This window comes from Bombus impatiens, unplaced genomic scaffold (assembly GCF_000188095.3).
Source record: "Bombus impatiens unplaced genomic scaffold, BIMP_2.2 scf_0418, whole genome shotgun sequence".
Lineage (NCBI taxonomy): Eukaryota > Metazoa > Arthropoda > Insecta > Hymenoptera > Apidae > Bombus > Bombus impatiens.
The window spans coordinates 3,264,733-3,271,250 of record NT_176837.1 but is presented as its reverse complement, the minus strand read 5'-3'; the positions used below and the strand labels follow the sequence as shown (position 1 = coordinate 3,271,250).

General features: G+C 38.2%; 1 long non-coding RNA gene across 1 annotated transcript in view; it reads left to right on the top strand.

The window, feature by feature from the left end:
• The first annotated feature begins 877 nt into the window (after window positions 1–877).
• LOC117151775 overlaps window positions 878–6,518 on the top strand; it is a 17,395-nt gene continuing 11,754 nt past the window's right edge. Inside the window, exon 1 of the long non-coding RNA XR_004461893.1 lies at window positions 878–889. This is a non-coding gene — a long non-coding RNA (uncharacterized LOC117151775). The remainder of the gene's footprint in view (window positions 890–6,518) is intronic.

Here is a 6,518-nt window from a genome sequence, read left to right as displayed (position 1 = left end):
GTTTAGTTAAAAAGATATTTCAACGTTAATTTCGTCAAGTTGAGTGTATGAAAGATAAAAAGAACATGATCATAAAAGTACTGCGTTATCTTTCTTTGTCTCTCATGCGATAAGTTTTACAAGATCAAAGTTAAAATATATTTTAAACTAAACATTTTTCGACAGAGGTACCTAACACTTTTTTGTAGAGAATTTAAAAATGTATCGATTGGTGTATGAAAAAAATATATAATTTCACTTAAAAAGGCAACAATCAGCGTGAAATTTCAATGACACGTCCACTTAGATAAGTTGTCTATCTAGACAAGTTGTACCCATTGAAACGCAATAAATTTTACTTGAAACATTTTTCACGATAACCAATGCTTTGGGATATAATTGGAAAGATTAAAATAGGACATCCTGTGTAATAAATAATCACAGAGATTTATACACAAGTTATATTCTCTTTATATATACGTACGATTTTATGTATAAATCGCTGTTACATAAACGAGTGTATTTTTATGTTACGATATATACCATCTCTTCATAAATATATATTATATATATTATATGTATATTCATTTTTCACTTCATATACATATATACTTTTTTTTTTAATAATCATATATATATATTTATATATTTGTAAACTCGTATAGTTTCGTTTAATATGTCGTAATTATTTAAATCTTGGCTCTTTCGTTAGACAAGTACGTATCTATTTTAATATCTCTCTACGCAAAAGTAGAATACTTGCTTCGAACCTCTCTCACGTTTCCGTGTTACACACGTTCCAAGTATGCGGCGAATTTTCGTTCTCTTTCTTTTCATCGTTTCATCCTTCAACCCCCTGTCTGTCACTCGCCCTCCCATTTTCTCGTTACAACCATCGAGAGAAGCAAGAGTCGCAAGCAAGGGCAGCGAAAGAGAAAAATAAAGATAAGAAACCGAAGAGGAGACGAAGAAAATCGATAAAAAGAGAGAATCGTGTGCAGCTTCTTCGAAACGCTATCATTACTTCTCGACTTCCTAATTACGTCATCCTATTAACGCTACGTGTTAAGTAGAGCCACGAGGCTCGTGCTCGTTACGAAAAATTGTGCGTCGCCACGGCATCTCGAAATCGGTCTTAAATCCATTTCGTCTTCTTCTCTTTTTCTTTTGCTCCTTAAATTTTTTTCGTTTTTCTTTTTTTTAGCGGAAACGGACGATCAGTCTTCGTTGATCACAGAGAGTTTTGATATGGTCGTCCACGAAGTTCTCTTGGGGAACGTGTTATAAACACCGTCCGTGTCGCGTATTGTCGTATCGATGCTTTTATCGTCGTGTGTTTGCCGTCCTTATCGTCCGGCCGTACCGCATTTCGACTTCGGGACGTAATCTCGATGCGTTTGCAGTCTGATGAACTTGGCCAGCCACAATGTCGATTCTTTCGAGCGATTTCTATTTTCTAACTAATCGAAGTCATAGAATTATTTACTACGAGAGCTGCTAAGTGAATTTTGTTGCGCACTGCTGATATCGAAGCACAGTATATGATAGGATGTTAAAGACACACTTAATTTGTAAAATAATTATGAAAGGAATCATTATATTAAATAAAAGATACAGGAAGCTTTCAAATATTTCCCACTACAAAGTATCTATTTACTATTTTAAGATATTCATCGAAGCACAGAGTAAAGTTCGATCGACAACGTTAAATATTTCCAAATGTATCCATTCCATTTAGCTGATAATCGTGTTTGGTGATGAAAATGTGGTTATAGATCATGTAGAATCCACATGTGGCGGTCAACGATGCATCGCAGGCAATGGTGGAAGTTTTGCTCGATTACTAAAATCGATACTTCAGTATATGATAATAGCCCAAAATTGAACTGCATCAGAATTACTAACATCGTAGATGAGTTGTGTCGAATAATCGACAAGCGAAGAAACTTCGACTAGATACAAGATATTGCGTCGGAAACGTATTGAGAGAAACAGATTGCATCAGTCAGACGTGGCGAACGAAATGAAAAATTACACCGTATTGTAGAAGATAATATATATTTTCTTTCAATATATTATTATTATTATTATATATATATATATATGTATAAACATACATATATATATATATCCTACATACATAAAGCAATATATAAATATATAATCGATATACGACACAATCATTCAAATTAACACATATACGTTATTACAGGCAGGATATGCAATTTTATGCAACTTTTTACGAAGTACCTATGACGACTCGTTTCAATGTTCTCCTTGTTTTCTTTTCTTCTTATTCTCTTTTTTTACGTGTACGTGTATATGTACGTGTATATACGTGTACGTGTGCATTTTCTGTTTTTTCTTCGTCTTCTTCTTTCTTTTATCTCGTTTTTTTTCTGTTTATTTTGTTTAAACTCTCTTCGCGAGAAAATCGATCACTAAGAAATTTTACAAAATATCCCGATGCCTCGCTCTCGGCTTACTCGTTAAATATACATCATATAATTACGTAAAGTACGTTCACGCTTCTAATATACAAATTCTCTTTTTCTCTTCACATTCTTTCTTCCCCTTACGCGCACACGTGCACACGAAAATTCTCTCCATCCTTCACTTTTTCCTTCTTTCCGATCTCCTTTCGTTCCTTTCATCTCTTTCTCTCTCTTTCTCTCTCTCTCTCTCTCTCTCTCTCTCTCTCTCTCTCTCTCTCTCTCTCTCTCTCTCTCTCTCTCTCTCTCTCTCTCTCTCTCTCTCTCTCTCTCTCTCTCTCTCTCTCTCTCTCTCTCTCTCTCTCTCTCTCTCTCTCTCTCTCTCTCTCTCTCTCTCTCTCTCTCTCTCTCTCTCTCTCTCTCTCTCTCTCTCTCTCTCTCTCTCTCTCTCTCTCTCTCTCTCTCTCTCTCTCTCTCTCTCTCTCTCTCTCTCTCTCTCTCTCTCTCTCTCTCTCTCTCTCTCTCTCTCTCTCTCTCTCTCTCTCTCTCTCTCTCTCTCTCTCTCTCTCTCTCTCTCTCTCTCTCTCTCTCTCTCTCTCTCTCTCTCTCTCTCTCTCTCTCTCTCTCTCTCTCTCTCTCTCTCTCTCTCTCTCTGCACTTTATTCCATTTTGAATCCGTACTTTTTAAATCATTTTCTTTTCTCGCGCTTTCTCTTTTCGCCGACATTATTTCCCGAGAAATTATAAAAATATTACGGCAATCGTTATAATAGTAATCTATCCAGTTCCAGTCTATAGCCGCGTTACGCGTGTGCGATCAGATCTTCTCGACGAAAACAGGAAGTATCGGACAAACGCAATCATCACTGAGTAACAAACATTATTGGCACAGACCAGATTTCTTTGTAAACTGCTACGTAAATTTGTAAGAAATTCTTTAATTCCTTTGTAAAATATAAGAAACAGGGATGAAAAACAGTTAATGACAGCGATTTCCTCAGACACAATAAAATAATTCATTTAAATATTTTACCTAGAATCTTCATTTTTAATCATTGTTACGAGAAACTAAAACGTTCTAACTTTATCTGCTTCTGTCGCTTTCCCTCTAGTTTTTATATAAACTCCAGAATCATTATTTTTCCGACTCTATCCCTCTACCAAAGCGAATCTAGGCGAATTTTAATATCGATTTTATAATCCTTAAAATCTCATAGTTTCCACGAAGACAGTGCATTATGCATCTTTTATTACTCATCGTTATCAATTGTGATATATACTTAAACTTATAGACTCGATGGTTCTACAGAAACCGTAAATAAAGAATTATAGGTTTCACAGTTTACACAGAATTTCACATAAAAATCTGTGCCAATACCTTTGTTCAGCACTGCAGATACGTACACGTTCAATGTACGTATACATTTATATATTCTGAAAGAGAGGAGCAATTTAGTTCGATGACGATGCTGCTGTCCACGATTGTCTTTCTGTTATCGTTGCCTGCGGCGGTTTACACCTGCATTTTTCCCTAACCTCTCGCACGATTGTTCGCGATCGCCTCCGCGTCGCAATCCACTTCTCTCGGGCGTCCATACGGCGGCATCTAGAACGTCCTGTAACGAGAATACTGTGTTCTCGGATCTAAGTATCTCCTAGGTATCTCTTAAACGAGACTCTCGAACCTAGGTATCGTTTAAAAGGACATATATTATGAATCTGAATGTTCTTTCGAAAGTCAGTATCCTTGGAATGTGGATATACATATGTATGCGCCACTTGAGTGTGTATATCTTTTAAACGACAAGATCTCGGTAAAGTGAAATTGGTCATTTAAACACGAACATACGCTTTATAGGCGAATATTAACTTCGAGCGTGGATATATCCTTGCAACATGAATATTCTCCGTGCATATACGTTTTTCGATGATTCATGCATTCATCGAAAGTAAATACTTTTCGAGAACATCCCGATAACGTGGATGTTCCGCGAACACGAATATATTAAGAATATTCGCGAGCAACCGCGGTTACAAAGACGGATACATCACGACGAACAAAGACATTTCACGATACGGATATTTCTAGAACACAAATGTTGTTCAAGTATAAATATCTCGGAACACGAACGTTCTAGAGTAGTCGTACGGAACTACGACATCCAACGAGTCGTCGAAATTCTCCCTCTCTGCATTCCTATCGCCTTCAAAACGGCGATGATATTACAAGGAAGTAGATCGTTTTTCGAGGGAAGTATAAGAAGCTCCAAAGACTCGATCGCTATAGGGGGTTATTTCGCGGTACGACCGGAAATTGACAGGGGATGCACGACGAGACATCTTATATGCGTGTGAAAGAACGGCCAGATAAGGAAGATTGCGGCTACGTAGAATCGATTGTCGCGGAATTATGGTGCTCGAAATAGCTTTCAATATCTGGCGATCGATGTATCGTGTTAAAGTCTGGTTCAGGTTAATCAAGTTGGTTAAATTCAAGCACAGTAGAATTATTTATGTGATGTCATTGGAAAACGGACATTTTACATAATAGAAGATCAGAAATTTTCTATGTTATATAGATAAATAGATTCGATCGATAGGTGTACATTTAGTCAGACACTAACTGCAATTTCATTCCAATAAATGGAGTTCTATTGTAACTTCGATTCAAGTTTGTGTTCGTAAAAGTTTAATTTGCTCGAATTAAATAGCTTGAATTCGAGCGAACTGATTTCAAATGCTGAATTGACGTCGTCTGAATTAATGTCAAAGAAGACGGAGCTCGTTAAAATATCGGTAATAGTGAAAGAAAATCACTTAAAAAAAAGAGAACATGCTCTTTTATCGACTCGTTTGTAGTTCGCTGTACATATGACAAAATTTCTTCTATACTTAGTTTAATACGGCATCCATAAACTGTAACCATTTTATACCACCTTTAAAATTTTATACCGTTTTACGCAATCTCGGAGAGAATTTGAAAAAAGTAACAGATACAATCCTCGCATAAATTTTAATTTGTTCGTTTTAACATAAAGCGACACCGCGGTTCCATACAGAATTAAGCCATTTGAATTCAAACAACCTGACTAGTCTAAACAAGCCTTAACACTTCTTCCCGTATGCGAGAAAAGCCTTTACAATTCCTTTAAACTGCCTCCACGAATCCAAATACCAAATTATCCCGACGCTTTACTAAAGAATTCAGAGACACTCTCAAGGATCCTCGCGTTTCGTTCGTGATCGGCTACCAAGAGGGTGAATCTGATCTGTAAAGTAAATCTCCATTGCGTTCCGTCCTACGTGAACCAACGTGGATTCCATTCGTATAGAGCGGATCGTTAGCTCGGCTGAAAGCAAGAGAACACGCGACGTTCGTCAATCTGCGTCGCGATTCGAGATCGACGTCGGTCCCGCGTAGCCGCAATCCGGTGGAGAGAAACGCGGAGAGCCTCGGGGAATTAGGGTCGCTGTGGAAGATCGGGCGATTTCGATTGCTTCGACGGGGAAACGAGAAGGGAACGACAAACGGGGAAAGGGAGGGTAGGAATATTGGGGGAGGGGTGGTGAGGGGTAAAGGAAAGGGAAAAAAACGAGGAATTCCTTTCCGCGTTTAGGCGCGCGATCTACGTCGATCGTCGTCTACGTGGGCAACCCGCAATGGTACGCATCATTCACTCGCCGTCAAACGATCAAATTGAGTGAAATATCTGCCTGTTTCTCTGACTTTCGTTCCACTTCTCTTTTCTCTTCTCCGTCTTTTCTTTATCCACCTTTCCCTTCTCATCGTTTTCTTTCTCCATTACCATTTTTCCGCCCCTTTTCATCCCTCCTCTCGCGTAAAACACAACATTCATACATGGTTCGCCTACTCCTAAGTAGTCTCATCTTTACTTTTATTGCTTTGAAATTCCGTATTGAAGACGCAAACTCTCTCGGCTCGTCTTGGCCGATGAATAAAACGTCACGTGGAGAATGATGCGTGTGTGGGAAAGGACGGGCGACATGGGATTTTTTATTTCTTTTTTTTTTTTTTAGGCAGACGAGGATGTGGGTGACTGAAAAGTCTCGCCTTTCCGTGTCAATTGAGATTGGCGGGGAGGGTAG